Raw genomic sequence first — 13,253 nt, 5'->3', positions numbered from 1 at the left:
CAGAAGGGTGTTGGCGGCGCCTTGTGCAGTAAGGGCTATCTGGAATGACCTCGTATGTGACGTCACTTAGCCGTCGCAGCACTTTATAGGGTCCGAAATATCGCCTGCGGAGCCCCCGTTTTCGGATAGCCCCCGTTTTCGTATAGGCGTCCAGACCCATACTCGGTCACCGGGTTCGTAAATGACAGGTCTATGATGGCCATTATAGCGGCCTGGGGCCGTATTCTGTAGCGGTTCCTTTGGGAACCGGTTCCCTTTGGCTGTTACGTCTGGATTACGTCACTCGGAGAAAGAGTGGAACGGGGCGGCGTGAGGGGAACCAATCAACGAGCGGCGGTCTGCCGGAAGATCACGTCATCATTTTTGTTTGTACTTAGGGGACGGTATAGCAATTGAAGGATGTTGCTGGTTTGATAAAAAAACATTGGTTTGTATAGAACACTTGCAAATATATTTTCAGTAATAAATGTGAGCTTGCGGCGCAGACCGCTACTGGGAGTTGTAATTTTATTTGTGTTTTTTTCTTATTTAGTCGCTAGGTGGTGTGCCATACGTTATGCAAACAAGTTGCCTCGCTTTGTTTACGTTTTGGACTTGCCAGTTTGCGCGCCGAATCCGAAACTGGGTCCTCATGTTTGAGCGAGGCCGCGCGATATACTCGTGTCATTTGTTGAAGAGCACCCCTACCTTGCGAAGGCGTCGTGTGTGCTGGGTCAACAGCTGACGGCGGCGCGCAAGGAGGAGCTCTGGCAGCCAGTGACTGCCTTGCTGAATGCTGAGGGCCCGGCAGTGAAAACTGCAGCCCAATGGCGCGGCGTGTGGAAGAAAGATGTGTATAACGCCCGTCGTGATGCAGCCGCCTTGCACGCCGAAAGCAGGTAAGCACACTCGTTGACGGAGCTTTTGCGCACCATATTCTAACAAACGTGTTAATCACAGAGGAACCGGAGGAGGCAGCCTGCCCGGACCGCGAGGGCGCGTCCTCTCCCTAGTTGGAAGGGCGAGCGCCATCGGAGTCTGCCCGCCGTTCTTCGAGCCCGACGAAGAGGTGAACATCAGCGCATGGGTTTCAATAGGTCAACGCCAAGTCGACGCGCTGTCGCGATTTATGGCAACACACACGCTTCTAATTTTTCAACTTTGCCCCGTGCGGTCCGTTTATGGAACGCACTACCAGATACCATTGCATGCCAATATAAACACTGCATTTCGCAATCTGCTAAACGATCAATATGCCGTTTCATCCGTCTAAACACGTCATGTCTTTTGTAATTTTCTTGCATTTTTTCTACAAGTTAAAGAATTTCAGTGGTCCCAATTTCTTTACAATACTTACTACTGTATAACATGCAAAAACGTTTACAATGTTATTATGCTATTATGTTGTTGTTTACCATTTATTGTTATTGCTCTACATATTGTATTTGCTAATGTAATAATTTTCCATGTTCTGTGCGTACTCCTTTCATTATGCTGATGTTTATTTCTTTCCCGATTCCATACTAATATGTTACCGTATTTCCCCATTTACACTATACCTTCTCGAAGGCCTGTAAGGTACATGTAAATAAATAAATAAATATTTACAATGTTTGCAGATGACTGTATAGTATACAGGGTCATCAACAGCGAATCTGACCAACAAGCACTACAACACGATTTGGATTTGATTGCCATATGGTGTGAAAAATGGAAAATGTCACTGAATGAGAAAAAGAGTGTCCACGTCACCTTTACCGGGAAGAGCTCATATGACAGCAATCATAACACTATAAATAATGCTACTCTTGAACAAGTGTCAGAATATAAATACTTAGATGTATTTTCTTCTGCTGATCTAAGGTGGAACAGACACGTTACTCATGTTAGGAACAAGGCTGTCGGAGCATTAGATTTTTTGAAACGTAACTTTAGTAGCTTGCCACAGAAACTTAGGGAGCAACTGTATTTCACACATGTGCGCAGTACACTGGAGTATGCGTGTGTTTGCTGGGATCCATATGCTGCAGAACTTGTAGATAAACTAGAAAAAGTGCAGAACAGGGCAGTTCGGTTTGTCCTTGGCAATTATGACAGGATGCTTAGCATGACAGAAAGCAAAAAAGCATTAAATTGGCATCTTCTTGAACACCGTCGCCGAAATCTCAGATTAAAATTTCTTCATAACATATACCACTCTAATACGGGGATAGCCAGGTAATTGTATTTTCAGCCGCCCACATATGTTTCTAAAAGGAGAGATCACAAATTAAAGATATGTGAGATTCCTTTTGACCCTCTATTGCATGAATTATGAAAGTCATATTTTCAGCTTTCATTATTGATTTAATGAACAAACATGACTGTAATAATAAAGGTAAAGCTTTGTGCCAAACATCGCACACCATGAAGATGGCTGAGCGCTCTTGCTGCCATGGGCGGAAAACAAAGCTTCACGGACGGTGGCCTTTTAATGTGATGTGGGGAATGAAATGAAACAGTTGTTTGCTGCGTTCAGGCACAGATGAATGTTTCACTTCCTCTATCTTACCAACGACTTGTTTGTGCAAGGTGGCCGCTTACATCTTTGTTTCTTCTCGTCAAATTCTGGCCAGTGGCTGACTTGGTCAGATCGGTCGTCTTTGGGTGGCATTGCGGCCGCTGGTCCCTGTGCTTTTTTGACTTGAACATGGAATTCGATGTCCTGACTAGAAGTCCTTCCTGGTCGCTAGTTGGGTAGGCACTTGTTATCCGAGGTAAGGCATTCTGCAATTTCTGCTTTTAATTGAGCCAGCGGTAGTACTTGTCTCCTCCTAAGCTGCTCCTGCACCCTCCTGTACAATACCCATGCTGTTAGTACCGATAAGTCTAGCATAGGCGTAAAAATTCGAAAGTGCCATTTCTTCGACATCTGATATGTATGCAGTAAAGTCCAAACAGAGAGTCCAGCAGGTCGACACCACCCATGTGCCTGTTATGGACCTTTACTACGCTGGGGCAATCAATTTCGCGAAACACCTTGGCGGAGGTAAACCAGCGCTGAGTCTTTTGGACTGGATCTCTCCCAACAAAGCTCGACAGAAATGTCACGGCGCGGTTGTCGTATCAACGCACACACGATAACTCTACATCATCTATCGCGCTTGTGAGTGCCTCTGAAGCACCACTTCCTTTACATTTCAGTTCCTTTTCACTTTTCAGGCGGCTGTTTGGTAGACGATTCGCCCTCACCACACCGATCGTCAAAATTACATCTTGTGATAGAGTGACCTGCAGCTTCGGGCTATTGAACAGATGGCAGCACGTTACCATATTTTGTATTTCAAGTTCATATTGTGCCAAATATGGCACACACCGATTTCGGTTTCTCTGCTGTAGTTGCAGGCAAAATTGAGAAAACTAGTAACTGCCTTGAATTGGCGAGGCCAAAAAATATGCCAAAATTTTTCTATGTTTCTGCGGTCGAACTTTTCAGAGAAAAAAAAACCAATTGCTCGTGTTTGCCCCCTCCGAGTTTCACGTCGCATCCCAAAATCTACTTCACCTCTGTTTTGCGTATCACTCAAGAGATGGCAGCACTTGCCCATAATAAGTGCGCATAACTACGAGATTTACTCTGACGGTATCACATTCTCAACTGGGAATCTCACACACGCGAAAAAGAATGGTAACCGGTATGTGCCAAATATGGGACGCCATGCAATAGAGGGTTAAAAGCGACGCTTTCCGCTACTCTTTCTATGTTCGTACTATAAGAGACTGGAATACTCTACCACCTGACACTGTCTGTATTTGTTCAAATGATGATTTCTTCCATGCTTTATGAGTGTAATTCTGAGTGTTCATTTATATGAGTTGTACCCTCCCTGCTGTAATGCCTGAATGGCGAAGCAGGTACCCAATGAATAAAATGAATAAATAAAGAATTGTTTATATTGTTGCACCTTGTTAAGCAGCAATTACGAGCATTATGTGAAATCATGTGTGCAAGAAATGCAATGTTGAAGCAACTCTTGAGTTTAAACAAAGCAGTAGTAAGCTTGAGTGTCTGCTATTTAAAGAAATCCTGCTCCAATAAGTGCTTGACATGTCTCGTTTGTTGCTATACGTTTCAATATGTGCTATACAGATTGCTGACGACATTTCAGTTGCTGTGTAACTCATGCTGCTCTTGCGTGTCACACATGAACAGACATCTTCAGCTTTGGAACAATGCATACTGCACAGTAAAATAGGCATTGCAAAGCAATATTCAACAATGCAAGATTGGTTGCCATTCACCTTGGAAATAACCTTTATTTAAAGAAAATTCCCTGGCGAGACAATATTCAAAAGCACAGTGAACAAAGCAAAGGAGTAACATAATGGCACATGGTTATTTGTCACTGCATGTGTATCTGTCATGCTCAACATAGACAAATCATGTGCTTTTCACTACTGCAGTATGCAGCATACTATGATTAGCCACATGTGAGCACACGCAATGTGTTATGTTGAAGTGCACGGCCTATTTACTTTCATGAAAATAAAAATAAAACATGTTACACCAGCACATGTCTCCGCCTCATTTGCCAGCGAATGCGCCGGCGAACACTTTGCAGGTAGGCAATGCGAAAATTTCTGGGCAGCCGAAACACACCAACTATGGATTCACGCACCGCACGGCCTCTTTGAAACAAAGCTCGAGAAGGCTGTACAGGGTGCGCCTGCGGTGGCACCTGTACTTGAAGCGGCACTTGTGCCTGGGCTGGCTCCTGTGCGCTGTCGTCATGTGCACCGTCATCACCTGGGTCGTCTGGCAGAGGCACGCCTGCTGCAAGGCAGAGGTTATGCAGTGCTGCACAAGCTGCAACAATAGTGGCTGCTTTCTGAGGCGAGTAGTGGAGCACCCGATACCTCTGCAGGCATCGGAAGCGGCTCCTGACGACTCCTATGCACCGCTCAACGGCATTTCGCATTGATGCGTGTGCCTCATTATAGCGCCCCTCTGCCATGAGGCGATTTGGGTGACCAGGCACAGGAGTCATGATCCATGGCTCTAGCGGGTACCCAGAGTCCCCTGTAAAGTGTTGCACGTCAGTGAACGAACGTGGATACATTAAGGCACAATGCAAGAACACAGTCTACGCCAGGGCCCTTTTACAACAGCAGCGGGTCTTGGATTTATTGTTGCAATATCTATCGAACATTGACCTTCCCAGAAAGTTGTAAAGAAAGTTCGACTCATTTTAAAGAAAAGCCCAATTTCACCTGTTGTCTCGGCTGCAAATCTCATTCTCGGGTTAAGTTGGACATGTAATATTTATTTCATACTCGTGGTTTTCTGCTCCGCTCATCCCATTTGCTTCTCCCTAAATGTACATCCTCCACTAAAACTAATTAGCTCTTCTCTCTTCAGAAGTGTTATTTTATAAAACACTTCTAAGGTCTACTCTCGAATATGCTGCCAGTATCTGGGATCCTTACTCTACCTTTCGTACCTCTTCTCGTGAAGGTACCCGAACTCGAGCTACCTGTTTGATCCTTTCTAATCACTCCAGCACCACATGTCGCTGCAACAAAAAAAATTGCAGACATTGTGACACAAAGAAAAATAGCGCAACTTGCACTATTCTACAATATATACTACACCGATCACTAACGTCGATGCCGAAAGTTTCACGCACACGCTTATTCCTTCGTTCCAAGGACAGTGACCAGCAACCAGCTACCCGAGTCCATTGTCACCAACCCTTTTCCATCATACTTGAAAACTGCCATTTCGACGTGTTCTGTAGAATTACACCCCCGCCTGTAACGCTCCACGTGGCATTCAGTGTATTGAAATTAATAAGTAAATAAACAGAATAACATGTCAGCTGTTGTATACATGCTGGTAAAAATATCTGCCTTCTAAGAGAGACATGTTTCTCTCGATAGTCGCTGTAGGTTCATTAGGTACTGCTGCATTCACAACACATTTCTAGCAAATCACGCTTTCTTAAAGCTTGCTAGGATGCAAAACTATTTGACTGTGTATGTTTTACATGTGGAAGAAGCACTGCTACTTTAGGTGCACTTACCAAGCAAGACTTCTCCATGAAGTAACAGGCCACGAGTGAGGCGGCGGCGAAATGCAGAATGCCTCCAAACGAAATAATCGTGGCACGATCCCGGAAACCGTGGGTCAATTGCCAGGATATTCAGCTTTGCATCACACACCTCGTAAGGGAAAGCAAAGAGAAGGTGTCAATGCCACTGCAACAAATATCTGGCACAAACTTTTGCTTACAACACTACTTGCCAATCAGTTACTGTTCAGTCAGCCAACACAATTACAGAAAAGGAGATATCAACATACGCAGTAGGCAGTTGAACTAATCATCAGCATGATAACAATGTCATCTTAACCTACAAATGCAATGTTGGCATGTGTACATGTGCTCATGTATGGCGTGCGGTCACAACACAATGTGCAAAATAATTCCTTTGGTTTCTTCCGTCCATATTGTACAAGATTCTGCTAGAGAGTGCCACCTGTGTTTTTTTCTTGTTTTTCCAGACAAAGTGCCTATTACAAGCGAAAGAACGCGGAAGTGGCAGCATGTGCCGTAGCAACAGCTAGAGCAAATGGGTGTCCACACATTCTCATTCTCCCTCACACCATTTTCATTGATGGGATGCTCCTTTTCACGTTTACAGTCTGTTGGCCACAATGCTTTAGTTTTACGTCGAATAAGAATCACAAGGGCTCGTCTTCTGTTAGGATCGCTCGCAGACGAAGACTCCCTTCACTGCTACGGCGTCTATTCCGGTTTAAGTCGCGCGTAATGTGTTTACATTGTAGCATCGAAAAGGCTATTCAACTGTGATTAGAGAGCACTGAAAAAGTGCGGCCGGGTTCTATTGCCAAGATCAAAGTTGTCATTACACATACAACACAAACGCTACTTTCTCGAATAGGAAAATAACGAAACGAAGTTTTTTACAACGTGCACTCGCGCAATCACATATCGAAAATATTTGTCAATGAACAATACTCACGACCTTGCAGTTGAGGGCGTAATACCCTTTACGGCTCAAGTACGATTCCGTTTCGCCGGGGCCGAGCTTCTTAGGGCGAACGATGGCTATCAGACTCCCGTCCACACATCCTAGAACTCATGGAATTTTTCCACGGCTAAGAAAGCCTTCCTTGACGGCGGCTTTCTGTTGCGCCGTGGATGGGAATCTAACCCATCCTTTTTCTTTGCCCACAACCGTAATGGCCTTGGCGACGGCTGTAATGATCCGGCTGACCGAAGGCTGCGACAGTGCAATCGCTTCTTCATTCCCGACGCACTGTTGAAAGCTCCCGGTGGCAAAAAACCGCAGCGCGCACAGCACTTTCATCGTAGTGTCGACACCACGAAATCTTTGAGGTCCGAGATGTCCTTCCAGCTCATCGCAAAGACGTCACACTATGTCTTTGGAGAGCCTAAAATGCGTTCGAAACTCTTCTTCGGCCATGCCGAACGCGTCGCGTCGTTGCCTCTCGTCGCGTCGTTGTCTTTCGGCACTCGCCAGCAACACAACCAAAGGAGCCGCCATTGCCGTCTCTGTCTCGTCTCGTCTAGGTGCCGGCTCGTCAGCTGGCGCGAGATTAGCCGGCAGCCACGGTTGCCCTAGCAACCCTCGACATCATGCTCGCCCCCGCGCGCGACCCTCGAGAGAACCACTTCTCCGCGGTTCCTCTCCTAGCAGGGAACCGGTTCCTTTCCAGAAGATTGGCAACCTGTGTGACGTCATCAAAATTTGTCGTCCCGCCCACCAGGGATGACGACAACGAAACGCCGACCAATGGCAACAGCCCAAAGGAACCGGTTCCCAAAGGAACCGCTACAGAATACGGCCCCTGTGTCGTACTCTTGCTGCCGGTGTATTCGCACGCGTTCGAGCTGCCTGGCTTCTTCTTCACGCTGCGTAAACGCGCCGGCATTCGTGTCAATGTCGTCAGATTCGTGTGGTAGCGTGTCATCGAGCATCGTCCTCACTTCCCGTCCGTGAACAAGGCTGAATGGACTCATCCGTGTAGTTTCCTGTTTAACCGTGTTATAAGCAAATGTGATATAAGGCAGAATCTCCGTCCCAATCTTTGTGCTCTATATTCACGTACATTGAAAGCGTGCCTTCGATTGCTTTGTTCAGGCGCTCTGTTAGTCCATTCATTTGTGGATGGTACGCTGTCGTCTTTCGATGAGTTGTGCCTCTGAGCGTCAGGATCTAAAAGCGCGGCTGTGAATGCGGTGCCTTGGTCTGTTATGACGATGGTAGGTGCGCCATGTCTCGGGACAACACTCTCAATGAAAAACCGCGCCACCTATGCTGCGGTGCCTCTCTGAATAGCTTTTGTTTCGGCGTAGCGAGTAAGATAGCCAGTTCCTACAATAACCCAGCGGTTACCCGTAGCAAGTGGACCCAAGATGTCCATTCCGATCTGGTCAAATGGCGTTTGCAGTACTTGAACTAGCAGTACTTGGAGGTGACTTGCGCCGCTGACCATCTAGGCAAGTCCGAACGTGGTGTTTCACGGCAACGGGCAATCCGGGCCACTAGTATTTTTGTCGTACTCTGTTCAGCGTTCGCGTGTATCCTAGATGCCCAGAAGTGGTCTGGTTATGACACGCTTCCAGTACTTCACAACGAAGAGCATTAGGAACGACGAGCAAATAGCTGGATCCGCTCGAAGAGAAGTTCATTTTCTACAGAACTTTGTTTTTTACGCAAAACGACAAAAAGCCTCTTGCGAAAGCCTTACTTAGGTGGGGTCTGAGTTTGTCCGTTCAAAAAATTAACCAGGCCAATCAGCTCAGGGTCGTCACGTTATTGTTGTGCAATGGTAGACGTGTCGAGAAGACCGAGGAATGCTGTTCATCGGCAGAAGGAGCCGACTCTACGGGCTACCGAGACAGGCAGTCGGCGCCGGTATGGCGTTTTCCCGACTTGTACATGACCGTCATATCAAACACTTGCAGTCTAAGGATCCAACGTAATAATCGCCGGGAATTCGGAGCTTTAAGATTTGTGAGCTAGCAGAGCGAATGATGGTCGCTGATAAATTTTAAGGGGTGACCATACAAATACGGGCGAAACTTTGTTACCACCCTTACGACGGCGAGACACTCCTTCTAAGTTGTAAAGTATCTTGCTTCTGTGAGTGACAGCGTTCTGCTTGCATAAGCGATCACTCTTTCTGTGTCCTCCTGGCACTGCACAAGCACGGCTCCGAGACCAACGTTGTTGGCATCAGTGTGAAGCATTGTACGAGCTGTCTCGTCATCGTGGCCAAGCACAGGAGGCGTTTGTAAACGGTTCCGCAAATCGGTAAATGCAGCTTGCTGTTCGTCGCCCCACACAAGAGCAACGCCATCCCTCGTGAGGCGAGTTAACGGCGACACAATGCGAGCAAAGTCTGCAATAAAGCGCCGATAATATCCACAGAGGTCCAGAAAGCGTCCGACAGCCTTTTTATCTGTGAGTACAGGGAACTGTGCGACAGCAGCCATTTTGTTAGGATTCGGGCGGACACCCGCGTGACTGACGACATGGCCAAGAAACTCTAGCTCCTCAAAGCAAAAATGACGTTTCTCCGGCTTTAGGGTGAGGCCAACGGACCGTGTTGACCGCAGAACCGCTTTAAGCCGCTCAAGGTGCTCTTCAAACTTTGCGGAAAACACTATGACATCGTCGAGGTAGACTAAGCTGGTTTTCCACTTCAGCCCCGAAATCACGGTGTTCATAAGCCGTTGGAAAGTGGCGGGCGCAGAGCACAACCCGAAGGGCAAAACTTTAAATTCGCAAAGTCTATCTGGCGTCACAAAAGCGGTTTTCTCACAGTCTCTCGGGTCCACTTCGATTTGCCAATACCTACTCTTCAAGTCCATCGAGGAAGAGTAACGAGAATGCCGAAGCCGGTCGAGGGAGTCATCTATACCTGGGTGTGGGTAGACATCTTTCTTTGTGACCTGATTTAGCTTGCAGCAGTCGACACAAAAACGCAGGCTACCGTCTCGCAGGCGCACCAGTTCGGCGAACAACTGCTCTTTCACGCCGCTCGTGAGGTAGCGTAGCTTTTTATCATCTGTCATGTTTGGGTCGGCTCTACGACACAGACGGGCCATGCCCTCGGCGAACATTGCGACAGTTTCATTGGGTTTTTGAACCTGTAACTAAATTAGCTGCTGGGCACGGTCCCGTCGGTCGACACTCGCAAAGATATCAAGGAGATGCTGGCGGAAGTCGCTCCAGGTCGATAGACTGCCTTCTCGGTTTTCATACCACGTACGAGCACGATCACCAAGAGCAAAATAGACATTAGAGAGCTTTTGTTTTAAACTCCACTCATTGATCTTGGTGACGCGCTCAAACTGGTCAAGCCAGTCTTCGACGTCTTCAAAGGTGCCGCCGTGAAAGCGATCCGAAATCTGCGGTTGAAGAAGGGTTACCTGTGGCGGTCTGGACGAACGGACGCTTTCGGGATCCTGTGGCGAGCTGGCGTCGGCCATGGGCTGCGATGGGCAGCGTCTGGACGAAGGTTCGTGCAGGGTGTGAGCGCCGGAGAGGCCTTGCAACCAACGACTGAAAGGATGCATAGGCGTTGCAATGGACGACAGAGTGTTCGGACTGGATGAACGGCTCCCAAGAGGAGTCCGGAGCATCGGGTTGTCGTACCCCGCACCTCCACCAGTGTCGTGGTTCAACGTGAACAAGAGACAACACGTTGAGCAAGACGGCGGAACAGCCTGCTGCAAAACTACCAGAACAAAAACGTCTTCTTCGTCTCTGCATTTCCTCAGTCCCACTACACGGAGTCCGTTAAAGCACTGTCCTCATAGTCGTCTACATGTCTGCATACAGCACGTGCCAATATTGAATCTGCAGTAGCATGCCAAGCCTTTCATTAGCTAGGTTACCCTATCCAGTTGTCATTAAACCTTCTCTCCCTAGCGCCCGTGCTTTCGAGCTTACTGGTAGATGCAAAGGGTTTCCTTGTGATGAATTCTCGGAGTACGCAAGATAGATAGATAGATAGATAGATAGATAGATAGATAGATAGATAGATAGATAGATAGATAGATAGATAGATAGATAGATAGATAGATAGATAGATAGAAAAGCTGCGAGGGAGACCTGAACCGAAGTTCTGACCGGTTACTCAGCAATGGGGAAGGGAAATGGGAGTCAAGAAAGGGAGAGATAGTAAAGTGTAGATGGTGAGGATGAAAATGGTACTGATTGTTGACCAGAGACGACCCTTTAAAGTCTCCAACCCAGATCACTCAGTGCAAGAATTTGATAAGAGCATTTGGAACATCACGCCCACGACAATGGTCCCGCCAAGGTTCTATATGATCGAACTTTTCAGATGCAGACTAAGGTTGATTGATGAATTTGGACAAATGTTGTTCACGGGAAGATGTACAAGACCTGTTTCCGCAGTCTCGAGTTTATCTCACTCCTCGCAGTCCGGTATGTGGTCCGTACTGTCTGCACAGCCGATAAGGTGTAGGTAGCGCCTAGTGAATGCCACATCTAGTCGCAACCTGAGCAGCAAGCTTGCACTACTTTAGATGATGGCGGTAACTTCACTTGCATGTCTGGGTTCAAGTCCGTGAAGGTGTCCATGGCGGTGACTCGCAAGTCGCGCGTGCGATGGGTAGGCTACACGTTGCGATTAATGTGAGAGTTCAGGAGGCACTTGTTCGAGCCTGGTGGTCTGGCATAGTGCCACGCCAGCTTTCTGAGGAGTTTAGCTCAGAAGACCCCAAATGCTAACTATGTATTTTTGCAGTACTGTACTTCAAGAAAACCTTAAAGTGATCGCTTCAGAGTTCCATAAATTTCGACACCTATACGACGGGAAGGAACTTGACACTGTTGCTCTGTTGTTTTATAGGTGTCTGTGCGAACGCCTCTGAGCAAGAGCCCTCTGCATCGTTATAAGTTAGCATGATATCACGCCCGAAAGTATCTTGAGTGATCAGTTACATGGGCCATAGATTTGAGTCTTATGACTGCGCTAGAGGCACGCCGTGATGCAGTTTTAGAGTAGCAAGGGACGGGGAGTTAATTGTGACCATGTTGATTCGAGTCAGAAGAAACTCTGATTGATAAACAGAGCGGCGCTTTGTGGAGTCGTAATGGCCGTGATATCGGCGGCTGGGTCACCAGTGTTCTGGCAAACAGAAAAAAAAAGAAAAAGAAAATGGAGAGCCGACTGTAGAGCAAGACTTGCTTAATCAATCGAACTATTTCACGCAATAATAAGAAGCCAACAGATAACGAAGCCGGCGAATGCACGGGCGAACTTATGTGTAATAATAATTGCAACGTAGAAATAATACATTGAAGGGAAATGAATGCGAACCTTGTACGCAATGCGTAATCCGAACCTACGACCTTCGCGTGAGGTGAAGGTTGTGAGTTTGGTTCGCGTCGATGGCAGGTTGCTTTTTGATCCACGTTCATTTCCCTTTATCATTTCTACATTTCATTTATTACCACAAATAACTTCTCCTATGCTTTCTTTGGCTCAATTATCTGTTGGTTTCATATGGTTTTGATTAACGAAAATTGGGCCCCTTGGTTTCCCCGTTCTTCTCGTTCATTTCACACAACAATGTAGTACAATAGCATACTGCTAGCTTAAATTTTAATGTTTAACTTAAGCTTAATTTTCATTTTAGGCTTAATTTTAAATACTGCTAGCATATTTTAAGAGATGGCTGAATACGTCCCCCTCCTTCAATAAATGCCAGAAAGCCATCTCTTTTTCATCGTCAATAGCAATATTAAATTCCGTTATACCATGATCTAGTGACAGCTTTGGAACTTCATTCACACCGGTCGCCGTCAAGATCTGGGAACAGGACAGCGAACTTAGGCAGCGTAAATTTCTTTCATGCTCTAGCACATCTATTCTATCACCTACTTCCGACAAATCGCGAGCCCCCCTTTTTGTTATCTTTATGGTTTGCGTATTATTATCTCCCTTGGCGGCTTTTATGTCGTCGAGCTTCCTGTATATCTTTACTCACCTCATCTAACTGGGGCTGGAGGAAATTACCCTTTATTAGGATATTCCGGCTGATGACGGCTCCATTGTTGCTGAGACTATGAGGCTGCGCTTATGTTGACGTCTGCCAGAGCCCACTACCACCTTCCGTCGACTACTCTTTACTATTTAATTGAAAGGTTAACCCAGTGTAGGCTTGACACCGCTGATAAACGCAATAGAGAATACAGAATACGAGCAC

General features: G+C 46.7%; 2 long non-coding RNA genes across 2 annotated transcripts; one reads left to right on the top strand and one right to left on the bottom strand.

Moving 5' to 3' along the window:
* Positions 1-218: 218 nt before the first annotated feature.
* On the top strand, positions 219-4,529 carry LOC140218993 (uncharacterized). Its single transcript, XR_011895239.1, has 2 exons — positions 219-878; positions 940-4,529. It is a non-coding gene; the product is annotated as an uncharacterized lncRNA (long non-coding RNA).
* LOC129382472 (uncharacterized) lies at positions 4,250-7,847 on the bottom strand. Its single transcript, XR_008610544.1, has 2 exons — positions 6,042-7,847; positions 4,250-5,038 (listed from the first exon to the last, which is right to left on the bottom strand). It is a non-coding gene; the product is annotated as an uncharacterized lncRNA (long non-coding RNA).
* Between the last annotated feature and the right edge of the window lie 5,406 nt (positions 7,848-13,253).

This window comes from Dermacentor andersoni, chromosome 6, assembly GCF_023375885.2.
Source record: "Dermacentor andersoni chromosome 6, qqDerAnde1_hic_scaffold, whole genome shotgun sequence".
Taxonomy (NCBI): domain Eukaryota; kingdom Metazoa; phylum Arthropoda; class Arachnida; order Ixodida; family Ixodidae; genus Dermacentor; species Dermacentor andersoni.
This window is presented reverse-complemented; position numbering and strand designations above follow the sequence as displayed.